The sequence below is a fragment of the Nomascus leucogenys genome, chromosome 20 (genome assembly GCF_006542625.1).
Source record: "Nomascus leucogenys isolate Asia chromosome 20, Asia_NLE_v1, whole genome shotgun sequence".
Classification (NCBI taxonomy): Eukaryota; Metazoa; Chordata; class Mammalia; order Primates; family Hylobatidae; genus Nomascus; species Nomascus leucogenys.
Genome location: NC_044400.1, coordinates 19,760,494 through 19,783,792, shown reverse-complemented (window position 1 = coordinate 19,783,792; position 23,299 = coordinate 19,760,494). Strand labels below are relative to the sequence as shown.

Below are 23,299 nucleotides of genomic sequence, written 5' to 3'. Positions count from 1 at the left end.
TAATCTGTTTTATTTATAGTTTTGGCTTTGGTGTTACTCTTTTTTAAAATATTGTTTTGAGACATGGTCTCTTTTTGTCACCCAGATTAGAGTGCAGTGATGCAGTCATGGCTCACTGCAGCGTGTGCCTCCTGGACTCAAAGAATCCTCCTGCCTCAGCCTCCCAAGTAGCTAGGACCACAGGTGTGTACCACCACACCCAGTTATTTTTTTTTTTTCATAGAGACAGGGTCTTACTATCTTGTCCAGGCTTGTCTCCAACTCCTAGGCTCAAGTGATCTACCTGCCTCAGCCTCCCAAAGTGCTGGGATTACAGGTGTGAGCCACTGTGCCTAGCCTGGCATTACCCTTATAAAGGGTACACCATGGGAAGGTTATAAAAACATTTCTATGAATTTGTGAATTTTGTTCCTAGTAGTTTCATACTTTGCTATTTTGTTGTTTTTTTTTTTTTTTGAGACAGTCTTGCTCTGTCACCCAGGCTGCAGTGCAGTGGTGCAATCTCAGCTCACTGCAACCTCCACCTCCCAAGTTCAAGTGATTCTCATTCCTCAGCCTCCTGAGTAGTAGCTGGGATTACAGATGTATGCCACCATGCCCAGCTAATTTTTGTATTTTTAGTAGAGATGGGGTTTTGCCATGTTTGCCAGGCTGGTCTCGAACTCCTGGCCTCAAGAAATCCACCCACCTTGGCCTCCCAAGGTACTGGAATTACAGACATGAGCCACCATGCCCGACTATACTTTGCTTTTTTATTAAAAAATGTTCAAGTCCTTGATCTGGAATTTAGCTTTGTATATGGCTTGAGAGGGGATTAATATTATTTATCCTAGTCAATGGCCAGATGTCATAAACCAATTCATTTTATATTATATACTGATGTTGTTTAAAATATTGTGTGTGTGTGTGTGTGTGTGTGTGTGTGTGTGTATACAAAGTCTATCTCTACATATTCTAGTCTGTTCCTTTGACTTATTGCCTGTTCCTAAACCAGTACCATGGCTGCTAGGTTTTATGTCTAATAGAACAAATTCCATCTCCTTGCAGTATCTTTTAAAAAACAAAAATCTCAAAAATAAGTAAATAAAACTTGCGTCCAAATATGCTAAATGACTTGCTCATATATCATTTAGAGATACAATTCAGAGAATAATCTCAGTCTTCTGAGTTCAGTTATTTATTTGTTCTCGTTAACAGATTTTTATTGAGAATCTACTATATAACAGAGTCTGTTCCAGCTTCTAAGGATCCACTAGTGAAGGAAACACAAAAATCTATGCCCTCATGGAGCAAACACATATCCAACATTATTATTCATTTTTAAATAGCTACATCTCTGCTAAATTTTCCAGTTTTCGAGAAATAAATTTTAGTTATTAATTCAGCATAATTAGAAGAGTTGAAATCTTACACTTCATATCTCACAGCTTATTTTTATTACACATACATTGTTTATTTTATTTATTTTGAGATGGAGTCTTGCTCTGTTGCTCAGGCTGGAGTGCAGTGGTGCAATCTCAGCTCACTGAAACCTCCACCTCCTGGGTTCAAACAATTCTCCTGCCTCAGCCTCCTGAGTAGCTGGGACTACAGGCGCACACCACCACACACAGCTAATTTTTGTATGTTTAGTAGAGAAAGGGTTTCACCATGTTGGCCAGGCTAGTCTTGAACTCGACCTCAGATGATCCGCCTGTCTCAGCCTCCCAAAGTGCTGGGATTATAGGTATGAGCCACCGTCCCTGGCCGCATTTTTTTTAAACTCTACAGTTTCATTTCTCTTTTTTTTATGCAAAGTAGTCTCTTCTCTACATCCATGGTTGATTTCTAAAAACCCCTTTATAAGAGAATTCCCTGTCAAGAGCATAAGACTTTATGGAGCAAATTAGGAAAATTGAGGCCACTATTAAACTACAAAGAATACATATTTTCCTTAGCCATTTGTTCAAATAGGACAATACATCTGGCACATATTATGTATCTAAAATTAGTAATTAATTCCCATTCACCACTTCTTGCTTTGGGATAACTTTCTAGAACTTCTCTTTTATGAAATTTCAGCAAGACACATGATTATTTTATAACACATGATATTCATGATGAGTCTTTTTTCCCCTGTTAGTTCTGGTTGCTACAGTTCTTGTTTTATGACTTAAAGTTAAATTACTTACACTCTCTGCACCCGAAATGATCCCAAGGGAACTGAGTAACTTGAGAGAAGTTAAATATAATTACATGTTTGAACTCTAGAGTTATACAGATCTGCTTCAGACTTAGCTCCCCCACAGAAGATGTGACTTGGACAAGCAAGGTAACCTCTCTAAGTTAGGTTTCTCCATCCATAAATTGATAAGAATAATATGTACCTGCCTCATAGGATTGTTGAGAAAATTAAGTGAGGTACAATGTGCAAAATTAATATCTCAGTGCTTGGCACATAATACATGTTAAATAAGTGTTAGCCAATGTTATTATTGAGATGTTTGTTAAGACCATTTCACTACAAAGAACAGTGGTTCATCTGGGTGACGGGAGCAGGGGTATTGTGATGGTATTTATGGAAATAAGGACTTTAAGAACCTTCTGGCATATCAAGAAAAGCTGTTGAGCTGGGCCTCTTGAACTCTGGAAGTCATGCAGGAACTAGAAGCATCCAGTGGAAGAGTCACTGATCTGAGTCATCTTCTTGCTGCCTTGGCAAGTTCAGGGATCCCATAAATGCAGTGACTCAGCATCCCTCCGTCTGTACTGCTACCATTCCCATTTCTACTAATTTTTCAACTCTCTTATAAATACCTTTTGATTTTGGCTTACCTGTAGCTTCTGCTTGTTCATAACTGCTCACTCATCCTTTCTGATAACTCAAAACTTCAACTTATTCACAATTTGTCAGTTCCACGTGAAATTTCTAGGCAATAATGTCTGTTTGACTCAGCAGTATCCCTATTGAAACAGAGGTTCTATGCTAAACCTCCTCGTGGGCCATAAACCCATAGAAAAATTGATGGCCTTTGGATCATAAGCACATTCCTGGTTCTAGTCAGCTGAGCTGGGAGAACTGGGGGCTGAGGGGTTCTGGAAGCGGGGTAGAGAACGTGGCATAGAACATGGCGACCTTCTTAGTAGGATCTTCAGGCTCTGCAGTTCCCCCCAGAAATGGGCTGTGTGGTAACTGGCTTGTCTGTAAACCACACTTTGGGCAAATTATATCTCATCTATTCAACATAGCCAAAAAAAATGTCTCACTCCTCCTCCAGTTATAGTTTTTATTACTTTGGTACTTTATTACTTTTATTACTTTTACTACTTTGATTTTAAAGGGTAGTAACCTAACTTGAACTAACTTAGACAAAAAGAGGAATTTATTGGCTCACAGGATCCAGGAAGGGTTTAAAAAGTTGATGTCCAAGTTCAGTCTTCCCATATAACTTTGTTTCTTATTTTATTTTTATTCTTATTTTTATTTTTTGAGATGGATTCTTGCTCTGTCGCCCAGACTGGAGTGCAGTGATGCAATCTCAGCTCACTATAACCTCCGCCTCCTAGGTTCAAATGATTCTCCTGCCTCAGCCTTCTGAGTAGCTGGGATTACAGGTGTGTGCCACCAAGCCCGGCTAATTTTTGTATTTTTAGTAGAGATGGGGTTTCACCATGTCGGTCAGGCTGGTCTCGAACTCCTGACCTCATGATCTGCCGACCTCAGCCTCTCAAAGTGCTGGGATTACAGGCGTGAGCCACCGTGCCCAGCCTGTTTCTTATTTTAAATTTAAACCCTATTTCCTTTTTTCTTCTGATCCCCATAAACTGTGACTCCAAGCTTGAATGATCTAATGCTATCTCAGTGACCTGTTTCTCACTTATATAACGCTTGGCCCATATGTGTATGGTTTGTTTTTAGCTCCTCCAGTTTTCCTTCAAACTCCTTTTACTCCCTCACATTCTTCATGTTTTACTTTCTTTAGTCTTGGGATTCATGTTACTTCCACTTCCTGTATTCGGTCTTGAGTAGCTGAGGTATCTCCATAGTGCTTCTCATTTCCTTTTAGTTTCATTCCATTCTCTTCCCTAAAGTTCTCTCCTGCTTCTTCCTTGCCTTTTTCTCATTGAGCTCATGAAGCTCTCTCCAGTGTCTCAAGACAAAGTTATCCCTGTTGGAGTAAGTAATCTTGACTTTCTTTCCTCAGCAAAAGTTCATGTTGGGGATCCCTGGTGCACTTTTTCTTATCCTCTTATTGCCATCTCCACTATTTCCTGAAATTCATCTTCTTGTTTTAATCCAGTCTCTTCTATTGCTCCCTTTATCTCCTCTTTCTCTTATAGAATCAGTTAATTCTCTATATTCAAAAGAGTAAATGTTACCAGGTATTTCCAGTATTGCTTTGCTAGGGCTGCTATAATGGAGTACCACAGACTGGGTGGCTTACACAACAGTTGTTCTCACAATTCTGAAGGCTATAATCCAAGGCCAATGTGTCCACAAGGTTCATCTCTTTTGAGGCCTCTTTTTGGCTTGTACATGGCCATCTTCACCCTGTATCCTCATAGGGTCTTTCTTCTCTGTGTGTCTATCTTAATTTGTGCTTTTCACGAGGACGCCAGTCATATTAGATGGGGCCCACTCTAACGACCTCATTTTAACCTAATTATCCCTTTATAGACCCTGTCTTTGTTTGTGCTGCTATAACAGAATACCACAGACTGGATAATTTGCTAAAAAAAGACAGAAAAAACAGAAACTTATTTTTAGCAGTCTGGAGACTGGGCCAAGATCAAGGCACAGGCAGGTTCATTTTCTGGTAAGGGTCCTATCTCTGCTTCCAAGATGGTGCCTTGAATGCCATGACCTCCAGAGGGGATGAATGCTGTGTCCTCACATGGCAGAAGGCAGAAGGACAAAAAGGGACAAACTTCCTTCATCAAGCCCTTTTATGAGGGCACCTCATTCCATTCATGAGGAAGGAGCCCTCGTGGCCTAATCACCTCTTAAAAGCCCCACCTCTTAATACGATAACACTGGCAACACTTAAATTTTGGAAAGGACAAATTCAAACCATAGCAGATTTTACCTCAAAATATACACAATACAGTCAGTCACATTTGGCATACTAGGGGTTAGGACTTCAACATCCAAATTTGGGGGTGGAGGCAATATTCAGCCCATAGCATTGCCTATACTTTAAAATCCAGATCAAAATTTTACTTCTTACCAGGCATAAAGGCACACACCTACCACCCCAGGCTACTTATGAGGCTGAGGCGGGAGGACTGCTTGAGCCTAGGAGTTCACCTCCAGCCTGAGCAACATAGTGAGACTGTGTCTCTTAAAAAAATTTTTTTTTAAATTTCTTTTCTTCTTCTCCAGGAAGTTTCCTGATCCAAAGAGCTCACAGCGATTTGGTCCTTGTAGAACTTGTATCAAAGTTTTTATTCTTATCATTTGTTGGTAATCAGCCTGTTGTTTTGCCATATTAACTTATTAGATGTGATTTATGTTGTTAATTTCTTATGTTCTATTTTATCTACCAAATAAGATGAGATGAAGATAAACCACACCTTCCGCTTTCTGAATCTCCATAGTATGTGATGTAGCACTTTGCTTGTTGTATGTCCTCGATATGTAATCTTAATAATTTAGTCAATGTTCTGGCACTTCAGATTCTCCTAAGTTCAAACCATATGAAAGCTGTCCACCCATTAATTGTTTTCAGTCAATTCCTAAAAAATGGAATTCTTTTTGAAAAGGGTCCTATTCAGTCACATTAATAAGAATTCAGTTTGGTGAAATCAGAGCAGTTGTGGATAGTGTTTGAGGTTGACCCCATTTAGATCAAAACCAGCAGAAATTAGTGGTAAGGCTTCAATGGGATCAGTTCAGGAAGAGGTTTTTAATAAGATAACGGTCAGAGGGAAGGTGATGGAGTACATTCAGTTGGCAAGAGGGATTTTGAGCACAGGACACCCCCAAGCTGCAAGTCAGGCAGAGGGACACTGCAGATCCTACTCAAGTCTGTGGCAGAGGAAGAAGCATCTGCACAGAGGACAGCACCCTGGGTGAGTCTGAGGGGGGATGCATCCGCTCAGAGGACAGTGCCCCAGGTGAGTCTGAAAGAGAAATGCTGCCTCTTGACTCAGTGGGTGCAGAAGCCCTTTTTACTTTGACTGCTGCATTGTCAGGATCCATGGTTGATCTGTGGACAAGATTTTATCTTCCTACCTGGAGAAAAAGCCTCCTGACCCAATGAGTGTGGCCTTGCAGAGGTCCTCAGTTTCCACTTCACCAGAGACTGCTTCCCACTGGTGCCTCAATCTCCTACCACTGGGTCTTGAAACAGCTCTCCAATATTCCCAAATGGTCCTCAAAGAACACGGGGCTTGAGGCCTTTCTCATGTAGCCACATGCACATCACTAACCATGGCCTCTCACAAAGCAGCACATAACTTCCTCTTCCTCAGCAGGACCCTTGCCCCTCATCGCCTTCCTTTCTCAAACATGGTCATCCAAAATTCCATCTACTGTCAAGGCTTATTAAATATTCACTGTTTTGGGGGCACAGTGGTAACTAACTTCGGAAACTTTTTTCTTTGACTGCAACAATTTGCTGAAGTGTAGTACATTGCTTTTCTATTGCTGCATGACAGATTATCACAAACATAGTGGCTTAAAACAAATATGTTCTCTCACAGTTTCTGTGGGTCAGGAGTGCAGGTGTGGGTTACCTGGGTCCTCTGCTCTGGGTCTCACCAGCTCAGACATGGAGTTGTAAGCTGGGGCCATGACCTCATCTGAGGCTCAGGGTCCTCTTCCAGGTGCGTTGGTAGTTGGCACAGTTCATTTCCTTGCAGTATTTTGATTGCTATTGTCTAAATGTATGTGTTCCCCCCTCCCAAATGTATATGTTGAAACTCTAACTCCCAAAGTCATGTTATTAAAAGATGGGGCCTTTGGGATGTGAATAGGTCATGAAGGAGGAATTAGTGCCCTTATGAAAGAGTCCACAGAGAGCTTGTTTGCCCTTTTTGCCCTTTTGCAAAGAGAAGGGGCCATCTATGAAGAGTGGGCTGTCACCAGACACTGAGTCAGCAGGCACCTTGATCTTCGCTGTCACAACCTCCAGAACTGTGAGAAATAAATTTCTGTTGTTTATAGATTGCCCAGACTAAGGTATTTTGTCATAGCAGCACAATCAGACTAAGACAGTGACCAAGTTCATTGCTAACTCTTGCTAACTCTCAGTCAGGGGCTGCTTTCAACTCTAAAAGGTCACCCTCAGCTTCTTACCAAGTGGCTCCTGCAGCTCCCCCATACCTTCTCTCAAGGACTGTTTGATTTCTTCTATGCCAGCAGAGTCTCTCTGAGTCTTCACCTTCAAGAAAGTTACCTTCTTCTTTTTTATTTTTATTTTTTTGAGACAAGAGTCTCACTCTGTTGTCCAGGCTGGAGTGCAGTAGTACAATCACAGCTTACTGCTGCCTTGACCTACCAGGCTCAAGCAATCCTCCCACCTCAGCCTCTTGGTAGCTGGGACTAGAGGCACACACTGCCACACCCTGCTAATTTTTAAATATTTTTTTGTAGAGATGGAGTCTCTCTATTTTGCCCAGGCTGGTCTTGAACTCCTGGGCTCAAGCAATCCTCCTGCCCTGGCCTCTTAAAGTGCTGGGATTACAGGTGTGAGCCACCATGCCTGGCCAAATGTTATCTTCTAAAATTTAGGCTCACCTAGGATTATCTCTCTTTTGATTAACTCCAGCATAACTAATTAATAACCTAATTGCATTACTTTCATCTCTCAAAGTTCACTATAATTCTCACAGTCCTCACGAAGTTCTTTTGATTAACCACCCTGATGTTGACCAAAACTAACCCTCATAGCTCCCAGGTATTCCAAACCATCTATCTGTTAAATATATACAAGACACACTGTGTATCAAAAACTAGTATTCTGTGTTTATGCTGGAAATATATTGACTGCTTTGTGTGACTGGGCAATTCTTTAGGTCAAAAAGCCTAAAGAAAATTTTATCCCCCAGAAAAACCTAAACATGATTAGAAACAGAAAACTGAAAGCTTCACTTGTTTCTACCCCCTCCAAACGCTACAATCAATATTATGCCCTTAGACCAAGAGATAAACTGCATTGGAAAACTAAAGTGTCTTTTGGGGATTGAGTCGACAACAGATGTAGCCTCATTGTGATCCCAAACTCCAGGCCAGGCTAAAAGTATCCAGACCAGTGGTCTAGGAGAAGCTTTGCTTTCTAATGCAGAGGGTCTCAAACTTAAGTGCATCAGATCCCTCGGGAGCTGTATCCCTAAGCCTCTTCCCCAGAGTTTCTGTTCAGTAGGTCTAGGGCGGAGCCTGAGAACTGCATTCCTAATAAGTCCCCAGGTGAAGTTGTTGCTGCTGGGGCTGAACCACATTGAGAAGCACTGTTCAGGAGGGAAGAACCAATGCACAGAAAGTACAGAAAAGCTAGGTTTAGCTCAAGATCTGGTGGAATCTTTCTTTAAAGCAGTTCCTATTCTTCAACAGCAGAACAGGCTCTTTCATAAAAAGAGTTTTCTATTATTGGAAATAAGCAGACATTGAATAATTGCTCATTGGGGGATATTATAAAAATGCTGCAATAGACAGTAGTGTCCTGAGTACAAGAAGCTGGGATTGATCTGGGAAGATTCATGCAGCAGAGGCACATGGAGTCCTACTAGGACACACCATCAGGAAAAGAAGTGTAGATGGCGCATGAAATATCCTTGGTATCACCTGGGAGGGAATTTAAAATTTCACCAACCATAGATGTGAAGTTAAAGCGGTAATTAGGAAGCAATGATTAGACTAGGGCCAGGAATAACCAGATCTGTATCATTCTAGAAAGGATTATGTGGTTCATAACTGAAGGGTGAGTAGAAATAAAAAATCAGAGCAAAAGGAAGGAAACCAAGGCATTCCAGGATGGTCATTCACAAGTGCTGGGCATCCCATACAGTGTCCCTATGGCACAAGTCTGGTCAGTTGTTTCTAGATTGAAAGAGTGGGTGGAGGATGGGGTGGCAAAGCAGGATCCCTAAAGGAGATGAATTAAGCAAAACAACAAGTTGTACTAGAATTGCTTCTCAAACCTAGCTGATCATCAGAGTCACCAAAGGGTAGCTTTTAACAACTACTGATCTCTGACTCCCATTGAATTCAAAATTAGCAATGGAGGGTGACAAGTAGTGGGAGGAAGATAGGAATCTGTAATTCCCAGGCACTGCCCAGTTTGTAATTCATTGGCCCTGATGATCTCTACCAATGATGCCTGGTAGTCACACCTAAAGCTGTTTGGCAATGGAAGACTTGGGCCTTTGGGGTATTTCATATAAGCAATCCCTTCCAGTCCTCTTGATAAAAACAAAATTATCTTTCTGCGTAGGTCACTTCAAATGAACCAGAGCACATCCACTTTTACGTTTGTTTTCTCTATATTGAACTATAATATAGTAATTTTATTATATTTTCATTAAAAAATTTAAAAAGACTTCCGCGTTTGTAACAAATTGTTTAAAAACCATCAGATAGTTGTAGAAGGAGAGCCAGGCTTTGAAGACCGTTGTAGAAGGAGGGCCAGAATTTGAATCCCAGCACTACCACTTAACTTGCAGTAACCTTGAGAGAGTCGTGTAATTTTTCTGAGTCTCACTTTCCTTATCAGTATATTGTGGGAAATGATGCCAACCTTGGAAGTGGTTATGCTCGCCTTGAGGTCATTGTCGTATTCCCAGTTCCTGGTACTTTGTAGTTGCTCACAGTACATTTGCTGATTGAGCTAATAGCTTATCTGTAACCGTCTAACACAGCCCCTGCTTAAGAAAAGGGTGTTAGTGTTATGATTACTGCAAGCTTTCCTTTTCCTGTTTTTTTTTTTTTTATTTTGTTCATCATGCTGAAATACTACATACTGAGCTCCAGCCTGGGCGACAGAGCGAGACTCCGTCTCAACAACAAAACAAAACAAAACAAAACAAAACAAAACAAAACACCTCCGTTATATCACCCCATGAAAGCTCTGCTTAGGAGTTCATCTTTGATTTTTCACTCAGAATTCTGCCCCCTAACACACACACACCCATAGTAGACAGCCCACTTTCCATCTAATTAACATATTTTGCTTCCATTGTACAAGCTGCCCTGGATTGCATAACCTTTTTCTGCTGGAGAAATATGTACATCTCTTCTTTTTTAGCAGCTGCCTCACCCTCTCTCATCTAAACCCTACATCTTATCATGTTCAGAACCATTTCAATTAATTTATTTAAGCCTCTTATCTTATCTCATTGCGAAAGTCTCTGGTTACCACATCTCTTTTTCTCAGTAGTACACACGCTGAGTTTAATGCGGCCTGGGCACAGAGTGGCCTCTTAACCCTTTGCTGCCCGAAACTCCCTTTCTGACAGCTGTCAGTCCAAAATTCTCTGCCTGGCCGTCAGGACCCTTTGGAATGGGGCCTCACTTGACTTAGTACTTTCTTGCACCCAGAGGTAGACTCCTCCGCTCCTCTAGTGAAAGATAAATTTCTTGTGAGTAGAGCCTGAGGCTTTAAACTGTCTATGTCTCTTTTGTCCAACAGTGCCCCTTGGTCATATTGGAAAGCCTCCTACTGAATGAATGAAACTGGAGTTTTGATCTTATATCTAAAAAAATTCATTTAGTCTCTACTTTTTGTCTCTGGTAAATAGAAGTTGCAGCCAAGAAGCAATCTGTCATTTTTGAAACAAGTAAATGGTCTATTATTTTTCAAGGTTATCTCTAACTTCTGATAAAAATTTTTAAATGTTAAGGTTTTAGCTTTTTTTTGGTCATGTACTGAATTCTGCTCTGGGGCACCCTTTGTAGCTTTCCCTCTATTAATGTGGCTCAAGACATCTTTAACTTCTCCATTGGCTGTAGCAGAATATATTGATTTTATAGTTTATTTTCGGTGACAACTAAATCATTTGTTGGAAATATATTATTGGAGAAATTTCAATATCTTATCGAGATTTTGTTTGTTTTGTTTTTTGGAATGTAGGGGATACTACTTAGTAAAGACCACTGCCTTTGGAATTAAACCTGGGTTTGAATCTTGAATTTGCCATTTAGTAGTTATGGGGCTTGGGAATACTAATTTCACTTTTCTTTTTTTTTTTTTTTTTGAGATGGAGTCTCACTCTGCCGCCCAGGCTGGAGTGCAGTGGTGCGATCTCGGCTCACTGCAACCTCCGCCTCCTGGGTTCAAGTGATTCTCCTGCCTCAGTCTCCTGAGTAGCTGGGACTACAGGAGTGCACCACCACGCCCAGCTAATTTTTGTAATTTTCAGTAGAAACGGGGTTTCACCATATTGGCCAGGCTGGTCTCAAACTCTTGACCTTGTGATCTGCCCACCTTAGCCTCCCAAAGTGCTGGGATTACAGGCGTGAGCCACCGTGCCCGCCCCTTATTTCACTTTTCTAAGCATCATTTTCTCATCTCTAAAATTAAGATAAAAAGAAAAAACTGCCCATATAAGACTGTTATAAGGATTGAATGAGAAAATGATATTAAAGACAGACCACAAAACAAAAATGAGACATTCTCTTCCTGCTTTTACTCTATGTATACACATCTGTGTGTGTATATTCCTTTACCATCTCTCTATATTTCACTATGCAAACCATGGTGATATATGTGATAAAGCAGTACCTGCAAGAAGTTCCTCTGAAGCTATAGTTACATATGTAACAAAGGAGGACTACACATAATTAGAATATCAAGGTACAAAACTGTGGACTGCAGATCAGTGGTTGTCAGCCTGCTTTCAGCCAGAACACACCTGAGGAATGGTGATTCACAAGGACACACTCCCCTTTTAAGCCCAGTTTCTGGTGTGTCAACATGTGCCCTGTTATTCTTACTCAGCGGGATTGAAAGTGAGTAAGTGTGGTGTTAGGGTAGCAGTAGCTCTGAAAACAATCATTTTTTTTTTTGAAAAACATTACATTATTAGCAAATCTCATCACTTTCACTGCTAGCAGGCAGAAATGATTTGGCTGATGTTGAGAAACTGTCAGAAAAGGGCCAGAAACTAAAATGTCTGCAAGGCCAGGCTGATAAATGAGTGAAGTGAACTGAATAGGAGAACCCACAGGAAGCCATTAGGAAGAACTTGGTGCACAAGAATACACGTACACACACAAATACACACACAGTCACACACCTCTAAACGTTCACATGCTCACCAGCTCCAGCACATCACAGGTCCAGTAATGCTAGCTCCTCTAGTGTCTCAAAAACAGCCAGAAGTGGCTCATGCCTGTAATCCCAGCACTTTGGAAGGCAGAGGCAGAGGCAGGCGGATCACAAGGTCAGGAGATCGAGACCATCCTGGCTAACATGGTGAAACCCCGTCTCTACTAAAAATACAAAAAATTAGCCCGGCGTAGTGGCGGGCGCCTGTAGTCCCAGCTACTCAGGAGGCTGAGGCAGGAGAATGGCGTGAACCCGGAAGGCGGAGCTTGTAGTGAGCCGAGATCACGCCACCGCACTCCAGCCTGGGCGACAGAGCAAGACTCCGTCTCAAAAAAAAAAAAAAAAAAAAAAAAAAAAAAAAAAAAAAAAAAAAAAAAAACAACAGCCAGAAATCTGGAATTTTATGTGAAATCTCTGGATTTTATTCAAACCATTTTAAAACAGTACAAGACAAGTCAAACACGTTCACCATTTACAAGACCTATGGGCTACTAGTCTGTAACTAAACTTCTTCAGATCAAATGTCTTTGATTCCATACTCTTGTCAGTAAAATCACTGAGCATGCAATCTAGAATATAATTTATAAATTATAAGCAAGTACTAAAAATCTATAAATTAAATATTAATAATGCCTTTTTTTCTCTTAGGAAGAAAGCAAACATAAATATGTTGATGCTTTTGTAGTTCATAAGCATGATGATTAGGTGTTCACATTCAAGTGTGGGATGTGCCATCCTCAAACCTTGTCATGATGTCAGCACTTTGCCCATCTGACATGAAAATAAATAGCAGATAAATAGATGTTCTCACATTTCCCTTCGACACTCTCATGAATCTCTGTGGGTGTGCAGTGCTGTGGAGACCACCACTTGGACCCTGAAAGCTGTAGGGATTGGAAGACAGGGGGACCTAAAGAAGTAAAAGTCAGTTCATTTCTCCTGCTCTTCCACTCCTGATACTCAAATTCTCAATTCATCTACCAAAGCAGCCACTATAAAGCGTTGTGGTGTTTTTTTTCCTTTCTGTGTGTATTTTTTGTTTTCATTAATTTATTCTAAAGAAATGGTTTTCGGCACCTGGGGACAAATACGGCTGCCCACATGGGACTTTACATTCTGTTAGGGGAGACAACTAATAAAAAACTAAATATGAAATAATGAAAAAAATAATAAACATGAAATACGGTGGTGCATATCTGTAATCCCAACATTTTGGGAGATCGTGGCGGGTGAATCACTTGAGCCCAGGAGTTTGAGACCAGCTTGGGCAACAAAACAAGACCTCATCCTTACTTTAAAAAAAAAAAAATAATGACAGCAACAGCAACAATAGCAATGATTCCCTTTCTTATGTCTGTGTTCCTTTGCTCTGTAACTCTTGAGTGTACTTTCCACTTTAGCTCTGACCTTGACCATGTGACTTGCTTTGACCAACGAAATATGACACAGTAGAGGCTTGAAGAGTCCTTGTGGTTTGGGCTCTTGGACCCCTGCTGTCATGTGATGAACTAGGCTCACCTTCTTGATGAGGAGAGAAACACAGTCCAGTCATCTCATCACTGCAGCCAACACCAAGACACGTGTCAGGCATTTGAGTGAGGCCATCTGGAACCAGTCAGCCCCAGCTAAACTGCCAACTGACCACAGATGCATAAGTGAGCCTAGCTAAGATCAGCCAGAAGAACCACCTAGCAAAATTGTGAACTAAATAGATGGTTGTTTTAAGCCACTGCGTTTTGAGTTGGTTTGTTATGCAGCACAAGATAATTGATACAAGCTGCAGCATGAACCAGATACCATGCTGGGATCTCTCTTTACCATCATCCTGGGGCTGTCCTCTGCTTTTTTTCCTGTATTGAATCTCATGTTTCTAGTAATCCACATTTTCCGCTTGCTTGATTTCCTTCAGTGACTTCGCAAGAAAGAGTACATGAGCAGTAAATTAATTGTATGAAAGCTTACATGTCTGAAAATGTCTTTTTTTTTTTTTTTCGATTCTTGTGTTTAAGTGTTAGTTTGGTTGGGAGTAGAATTCTAGGTCGTTAATTACTTTCTCTTAACATTTTCAAAACCTTTCTGCATTGCTTTGTAGCCAATACTCCTGTTCACAAGTTAAAAGTCTATGCCAAAAGATGATGAGACCACCACTTAATATGTGAAATAAAAGGACCAAGCTGAATTTACTCCTTGCTCTAGTGAGAGCTATGATGGTCAGAAACAGTCTTTCCATGCGGAGCAGGCTACTACAGTTTTGAGGAAGCATGAGTTCAGGGAGCTCAGAGACTTCAGTAGGATGTCATCATTTGCAGAATCACAGTTCCTACGGGAGGGGAAACTTTGTTGATTGTTCACCACTCAAAGCTGTCTTTACAGGAGTGAGTTCATCTATGACTGGCTGTTTTTCAGAAACAAAGACCTGATTTTGATGAGTTGGTTTGTCAAAGTGTGTACATTGAGGGGAATTGTGTTGATTGATTATATGGGTTTAAAACCAGTTTTTGATAGCTACTTCTTATAATGACTACAGAACAATTGCCTTTCCCTAAGTTTTGGGGAACATTTTTATTCTCATAAATTGCTGATCCTGTGTATATGACCCGTATATTTTTCCTCTTTCTACAATCTTGCGGGATCTTCTCTTTGCCTTCAATGTTTGAAATTTCACAATGTGTGCATTAGCCTAAGACTGTATTCACTTAATAAATTTTTCCATCTGGAAATTCAGATTATTAACTTCTCTTCATTTTTTTCTTTTGGATGCTCTATTAGTCCATTTTCCTGCTGCTGATAAAGATACTCAAGACTGGGTAATTTACAGAAGAAAGAGGTTTAATTGGACTTATAGTCCACATCGCTGAGGAGGCCTCACAATCATGGCAGAAAGTAAGGAGGAGCAAGTCACATCTTACATGGATGGCAGCAGGCAAAAAAAAGAGCTTGTGCAGGTAAACTCTCATTTTTTAAAACCATCAGATCTCGTGCAACCCATTCACTATCACAAGAACTGCACGAGAAAGACCCAACCCCATGATTCAGCCATCCCCCACTGGCTCCCTCCCACAACACATGGGAATTATGGGAGCTACAAGATGAGATTTGGGTATGGACACAGAGCCAAACCATATCAGATGCTAACACCCTTGACCAATTTCCTAATTGTCTTACATTTGTATCTCCTGTTTTCCATTCCCTTTTCTTTTTGTTGGAAAAATTCTCAACTCTATATTCTGACCTTTCTATTGAAAATATTAATTTCTATTTGGGTGGATTGGCTCACATCTATTATCCCAGCACTTTGGGAGGCTGTGGCTGTAGGATCACTTGAGCCCAGGAGTTTGACACCAACTAAGGCAACATAGTGAGACTCATTTCTAAAAAATGTAAAAGAAATTAGGCAGGCATAGTGGCATGCATTTGTAGTCCCAGCTACTCAGGGAGCTTAGATGGGAGGATTGCTTAAACCCAGGAGGTCCAGGCTGCAGTGAGCTATGATCATGCCGTTGCACTCCAGCCTGGGTGACTGAGAAGGATCCTGTCTCAAAAAAAAAAAGAAAGAAAATAAAATATTCCTTTCAGCTATGTATTTAATTTTCAAGATCTTCTGTATGTGTTTTGTTCCATTTATTTATTTGCTTGTTTATTTTTGCATAGAATTCTTTTCTTGTTTTGTGGTTATACTAGTTTCTCTTTGTGAGATGTTTGACTTTGACTTTTTCTTTATTTCTGTGACATTACTTTTTTCTCTATTTATTTTCTATCTTCCAAGTTAAAGGCTTTCCTCACATATCTTTTCATCTTTGTATCTGATAATATTTAAGAGTGAGATGCTGAAACACTGGCTGGAAGCCCTGAGAATATGAGAGCTGGCTGGTCTGATGTGGGTTTCACTGTAAGAGCATCAGGGTGGGTTGGGTCTACTGAGGGAAGTTCCGATGTCAATATCTTTCCAAGGTCAGGTCTTTCATCATGGACCAAGCATATTTCCCAGAGAAGCCTCCATGTCCTGCCTGGAGGGTGAAGGTCTAACTTTCAGTGTTCTTGGCCTAGAGAAGGAAAAGACGGATATGTACGGGGTATCCCAGAAGCTAATATGCATAAATTCACTTAATCCACTATTTTTAGCACAGTTCTCTCACACTCAACTGCACTGGTGTTCTTCCAGTGTAGAACCATCTATTTTATCCCATTCTGAAAATAAACTATCACTCTTGTCAATTAAGGAAGGTGCAGTCTCTGGGATGCTGCACAGATCTGGGGAGAAGGCTAGGGATCCAATCAAATTCCTCCTAAAGAATACTTCCAAACAATCCTCCTTATTTAGTCCATATCCCTTTTACCCTCACTTCTTCAGGGACCTGCTGCCATTAGTTTCCAAGTCTTCAGATATGCTATAAATCAGATTAGTTTTTAGTTTTCTCTTCTGCCTGATGGGATTTAAATTTCTCAAATCTGCTCATTCTATCACTATGTATTCATCTGTTTTCCAGCTTCCAAAATTGTCCCTTCTTCAGCTCTCTCCATCTATTGGGTTCAAGCCTTAAAATACCTATTTACTGGTAGTTTTACCGGGATTTCCGGAAGTCAACAAAACAGAATTGTATGTTAGTCTCCTACCTTTACACAAAGCTTTTCATTTTCTATTTGTGGGAAGTGTGTTAATGGCTTCATAGCTGAATCCAGCTTATAATTTATTTGTGATAGATCTAAAACTGGTTAATGAAAGATGGCTTCAGTTACAGTAGGCTTAAAGCAATATCTTTCTCCTTAAAAATACAGAAAAGAAAAAGCAATTCAGCACTAACCCAGTGAAGGGGGATACAGATAAGTCAAGATTTGTATATGGGGGACGGGCACAGTGGATCATGCCTGTAATCCTAGCACTTTGGGAGGCCAAGGTGGGTGGATCAACTGAGGTCAGGATTTCAAGACCAGCCTAGCCAACATGGTGAAACTCTGTCTCTACTAAAAATACAAAAATTAGCCTGGTGTGGTGGCACATGCCTGTAATCCCAGCTACTCAAGAGGCTGAGGCATGATAATTGCTTAAACCTGGGGGCGGAGGTGGCAGTGAGCCGAGATCACACTACTGTACTCCAGCCTGGGTGACAGAGTGAGACTCTGTCTCAAAAACAAAAACAAAAGTTAAAAAAAAGATTTCTGTATGGGAATATTCTTCCCATATGTTTGTATGCCCTTGCTAAAATGCAGGTTGCATAACAGCCTTAATAAGAAAATTCCTAAGCCTGTGTAAACTTGTGGGAGGGGTGTAGTCATGCATAATCTCACATTGAAATCTGCCAAGGCAGTGAATACTATAGAATTCACAACTTCAGTTTTCATTCTGCCCCACAGCTCAGAGCTGGAAACATATGTGCTTATGAATCTTTGTCAAGTTAATCACTTTTTCCTTTTGCAACAAAAATTTAAAACAGACTTCTTAACAACTGTCGCTAGCGTAATCTGTTTACTAATCATATGATAAATCACACTCGAGGTAAGTTACTGTTGTTCTGCAAGTTCCTGCTACTCTGTTAATTGCTGTCATTTTTTTCCAGAGTTGTGCTCTCCTGCAGCCTTTTGCGGATGGCGGGCTTTCATACCCAGAATCAATCACACTGCGACACTGAAAAAAAACAAAAAAAAAAGGAAAGTAAGTAGAGTCAGCTATTTCATCTCTTTGTGAAACGTCTCCTCATTCTCAGCCTGAAACCATAATTTACCTTCCCAACCTTAAGAAAATCTTTTCTGCATTCTGCCACTTCTTGAAAGTTGCCTTTGACCTTCCAGTGGTCTTCTCTCACTTCCATTCTCTTTCAGCCCTGGCAGCATTTGCGAAGATGACTCAGACTCTCTTTACTGAAAGATAACTTATAAAACAACTCACATGTCATGAGCCTCCACAGAAAAACTTCATTTCCCACTTCAAACCCAAAGTTTCCCTCCTTTAACTATATCCTAATTGGTAATAACAAAAGCATATATTGAACAATGACTTAAATATTGTGCTAAGCACTTTACATATGTTAACTCTTTTCACCATCACAATAACACTATGAAATACAATCTATTGTTATATCCATTTTGATAAATAAGAAAATAGAATCCAGAAAGTTTATGTAATTTGCTCAAGGAAAAACACTGGTCAGTGGCATGCCATTTGGTAATTGGTACCAGCAACCATGCAGTCAGTTGTCCACACCAGAAACCTAAGAATCAGGATTAATTGCCTTCTCTCCCTTTCTCTCCACATTCTTACCATCTTAGGCCAAGCTACCACCATGTCTCACCCAGAACACTGCACCAGCCTTCCAACTATTTCCATTAATGTTTCCTTATAGACTATTCTCCATATAAATGACATATGAATTTGATAAATCCATAATCATAATGAGAGATTTTTAAAAACCTTTTTCTTTTTTTTTTTTTTTTTTTGAGACGGAGTTTCACTCTTGTCACCCAGGCTGGAGTGTAATGGCATGCAATGGCACTCTCTGGGGTTACCACAACCTCAGCCTCCCAGGTTCAAGTGATTCCTCTGCCTCAGCTTCCTGAGTAGCTGGGATTACAGGCATGCGCCACCATGCCCGGCTAATTTTGTATTTTTAGTAGAGATGGGGTTTCTCCATGTTGGTCAGGCTGCTCTCGAACTCCCGACCTCAGGTGATCTGCCACTGTATCTGGCTGGTAAAAACCTCTTTCAAAAACTGACTTCATGCAGACAAAATAGTCATATGACTCAAAAATATTTATTTTTATTGTGCAAATAACACAATTAATGATCCAAATCTTACGGAAATATGTGGAACACTACACACACACATGCAAATAAAGAATACACAGCTACACTTAGAAAATTTACAAAAATTGGCTGGGTGTGGTGGCTCACACCTGTAATCCCAGCACTTTGGGAGGCTGAGGCAGGCAGAACACTTGAGGTCAGGAGTTTGAGACCAGCCTGGCCAACATGGTGAAACCTCATCTCTACTAAAAATACAAAAATTAGCCAGGAATGGTGGCACATGCCTATAGTTCCACCTACTCAGGAGGCTGAGGCAGGAGAATAGCTTAACCCAGGAGGCGGAGGTTGCAGTGAGCCGAGATTGCGCCACTGCATTCCAGCCTGGGTGACAGGGCAAGACTCCATCTCAAAAAAAAAAAAAAAAAAAAAGTTTACAAAAATTGACTATGTCTTATGTCTCAAAGTGAGTCAACAAACACCACACTCATTATTATATAGACCACATTCCCTGATCACAATATAATAAAGTTACAAATCAGGAACAGAAGGATAGTTAACCCCTCTGTGTGTTAACTCTTCTTTACTCTTCCCTCTATAAAAAGGAACTAGCATTTTCCAGCTCCCTTGGTCTCTGGCAACCTGGTAGGCTCTGCAATGGGAAGCGCTGACTGCAATGTGGGGAGTCACAGAGGGTAAAGGAAAGATGTTCCCCACTTCCCATGGGGGGCACGAGGAGAGGATTCCTTACAGAGAAATTTGTATCTCAAAAAGCAAGTTCTAGTTTTGAGCCTCCTCCTCGTTTTGCTGACTTCTTTGCACTTTGTTCACCAATCTAACTTTTTTCCTTTCTTTCACCGTTTCTGTATAATTCCTTGATTTTTTATTTATTTATATATATATTTTTTTTTGAGGTGGAGTTTTGCTCTTGTCACCCAGGCTGGAGTGCAATGGCACGATCTTGGCTCACTGCAACCTCTGCCTCCCAGGTTCAAGCGATGCTCCTGCCTCAGCCTCCCGAATAGCTGGGATTACAGGCATGTGCCACCATGCCTGATTATTTTTTGTATTTTTGGTAAAGACAGGGTTTCACCATGTTGGCCAGTCTAGTCTCGAACTCCTGACCTCAGTTGATCCACCTGCCTCGGCCTCCCAAATTGCTGGGATTACAGGCTTGAGCCACTGCGCCCAGCCCCCACTCCTTGATGTTTGAAGAATCTGTAGCTCTGTTAGGAGCCTCCACTTGTCCTACCATCACCCCTGAAAACAGTGCTTTCCTCCTTCATGTCTGCCTCATAAACTTTATGCCGGCAGAGAGACTCTAAAACGTCTGTCTCTTGCCTTGACTTTTCTCTTGCCCTTCTTTCCCATGTTTATAACTATGTACAGGACATCTCCACTTTACATTTTCAGAATGCCAAATTTTACATGGATAAAACTAAATTTACCATCTGCCTCCCCACTCTCTAGAACATGTTGTTTCTAATGCAGCACTTGACCCCAGCACTTTCCCACAAACACCCATCCTGGAAATCTCAGATACCCTCGGGGTACTGACTGCATCTCTGTCTGTAATGGCTTTTGTTCCAAGCCCAGAGCCTGACAGGTATGCAGTGAAGATTTTTTGAATGATCGTTAGACACTCCTTTCTCTTTCTCATTTCCTGTCCCTTTCTAATTTTTTTTTTTTGAGACAGAGCTTCCCTCTTGTTGCCCAGGCTGGAGTGCAATGGCACAATCTTGGCATACTGCAACCTCTGCCTCCCAGGTTCAAGTGATTCTCCTGTCTCAGCCTCCTGAGGAGCTGGGATTACAGGCGCCTGCCACTACGCCTGGCTAATTTTTGGTATTTTTAGTAGAGACAGGGTTTCACCATGTTGGCCAGGCTGGTCTTGAACTATGGCCTCAGGTGATCTGCCCACCATGGCCTCCCAAAGTGCTGAGATTACAGGCGTAAGCCACTGCTCCCGGCCTCTGATTTTTATACCTCTGTAATGCCCTCTCGAATCCCTTCTCCTCTTTCTATTTTCTTTATGACTAGTCCTCTGTCCGCTCACCTGGAAAGGCAGTGAAGAGAGTTGTAACTCTGGGAGTTGAATTATAACTAATCTTCTAATGACAGTGTTTAACAAAAGCCATGTTAAAGGCAAAGTGCTTCTGTTTCGAAAAATACTCTCAAACCCAGTTTTCTCTTGGCTCTCACACCACCACAGCAACAATCAACAACAGAAGAAGACTTCTTTGCCTAAATATGTGGGGAATTTCCCAACTCTCATAGCAGCAGACACCAGCTGGATGTCCTCCAATTCAATTCCGACACCATCTACCTGGAGATAGCATCAGATTCTACTGGTTTGGGGCTTAGTCCCCAAAATTGCCCATTCCACAGACACCCGTTGCAAATCTGGGCCTCTGGAACTTCCGACAAACCAGCTTCAAGCTGGAGTTCCCACACCTTCTGTTTGTGTTTGGTTAATTTGCTAGAGCAGCTCACAGAACTCAGGAAAACACTGAAGTTTACTGGTTTGTTATAAAGGGCATTACAAAGGATACAGATGGAGAGATGCGTAGGGTGAGGTATGGGGGAAGAGGTGCAGAACTCCCATTCCCTCCCTGGGCGGCCACCGTCCAGGAACCTCCATGTGTTCAGCTATCTGGAAGCTCCCTGAATCCAGTCCTCTTGGGTTTCTGTGGAAGCTTCATGATGTCAGCATTCCTTCCCCCGGCTCATAGGGCAGGAGCATCTCTGGAGAGGATCTTAAGACCTGTAGTCAGAAAGGTGGGGTGAGATTAGAGTCCTGCCTTGGGGAAGGTGAAAGAAGGGCAGGAAAAGGTCAGAGAGTTTCTGTTTTCTGAATCTGCTCCTGAGGCCTAACATACCCAACGTTATAACGAAAGATTGTAGTGAGGGCTCTGGGAGATATGGTCCAGGAACTGTGGACAGAAATGTGTGTGTGTGTGTGTGTCTGTGTGTGTGTCTGTGTATCACAGCTTCCTAGCCAGAAAGAAGAGGAGGCAGACCTTGACTGTAATGTCTTAATGCTGTTAACACAATTGAGAAAAAAAAGTGTCAATCAGATGGGGCATTGGCAATTGGAAAACAACAGCAAAGGCTAAGGCCAGTGGGTCTGGTCAAGTTAGTTAGGATGCCTCTCTGTCGTGATTATTTTGTTGGATTTAACTTCTCTAGAACCAAATGTAACCAGTCTTTACATTTCTGGCAATCTCACACCGTTCCTTCAGTGATGCAGGCTCGAAATGTATAAATGATCGCTGACTCTTCTTCCCCTGTAGTCCTCATTATCTACTTGATTGAGCCTTTTTGATGTTTACTCATTTTTTTTCTCTTCCCTCCTCCCAGCCAACCATAATTTCAGGTGATTATTAAAACACACTCAGATTAATCCTCCAATTAGACCTCTTTGCTTCTTCCTGACCCTCCCAAGAGTCCTGCCCTACTATTAGGTAATGACATAAGACCCGAGAACAAGTATAAGGATTCCCACTGGCCTTTCCATCCTAGTATTTAAAACAGGCAGAGTGGCTCACACCTGTAATCGCAGCACTTTGGGAGGCCAAGGCTGGAGGACTGCTTGAGTCCAGGAGTTCAAGACCAGCCCGGGCAACACAGGGAGACCCCCCCCCATCTCTACAAAAAAAAAAATTGAAAACAAAAAACAAATAAAACAAATAAAAAACTAGCCACTTGTAGTCCCAAATACTTAGGAGGCCGAGGTGGGAGAATTGTTTGAGCCTGGGAGGTCAAGGCTGCAGTGAGCCATGACTACACCACTGAACCCAGCCAGGTGACAGAGTGAGACCCTGTCTTAAAAATAAATAAATTAATTAATTAAACAAAACAGGCCTCACTTTCCTTAGGGAACCCTGGACACTGTAGGTGTCCCTACTCCCTACCCCGGACACTGTAGTTTCAGTTGGGTGAGTTCTCTGCTTTCCCCTAAACATGTTAGGCTCACACTCGGCCCCCAGGGTTTGCACTCAGGGTGCCCAACCCACAGCTATGCCGCAAAGTCCCATTTCCTCCTTGAGTCCTTTGCTGATATGCCCTGGTTTACATTGATTCCTACCCTGGCTTTCTTTAGGCCCAAAGACATTTAGGCAAGGGTGGATGGGCCATGTTGCTAAAGAGGCTTACACTTGAGGGCCCCTTAACTTGGACAGTCCCCTCCAAGACTGTGTACCTAATTTTTATTTATAATTTTGTATTATTTGTCTTAAGAAGATCATTTAAATTGTAAAAGCCTCAGGCCCCACACAATCTGGGTCTGTCCCTGAATTTAGACATTAATTTATATTCT

General features: G+C 41.4%; 1 long non-coding RNA gene and 1 other non-coding gene across 2 annotated transcripts in view; both read left to right on the top strand.

The window, feature by feature from the left end:
* The window catches only part of LOC105737948, a 63,834-nt gene that overhangs the window by 33,447 nt on the left and 7,088 nt on the right, over positions 1 to 23,299 (top strand). The window contains exons 2-3 of the long non-coding RNA XR_001113660.1: positions 86 to 183; positions 17,801 to 17,895. This is a non-coding gene — a long non-coding RNA (uncharacterized LOC105737948). The remainder of the gene's footprint in view (positions 1 to 85; positions 184 to 17,800; positions 17,896 to 23,299) is intronic.
* LOC115831963 lies at positions 12,919 to 13,022 on the top strand. Its single transcript, XR_004027448.1, has one exon. It is a non-coding gene; the product is annotated as a small nucleolar RNA U13 (small nucleolar RNA).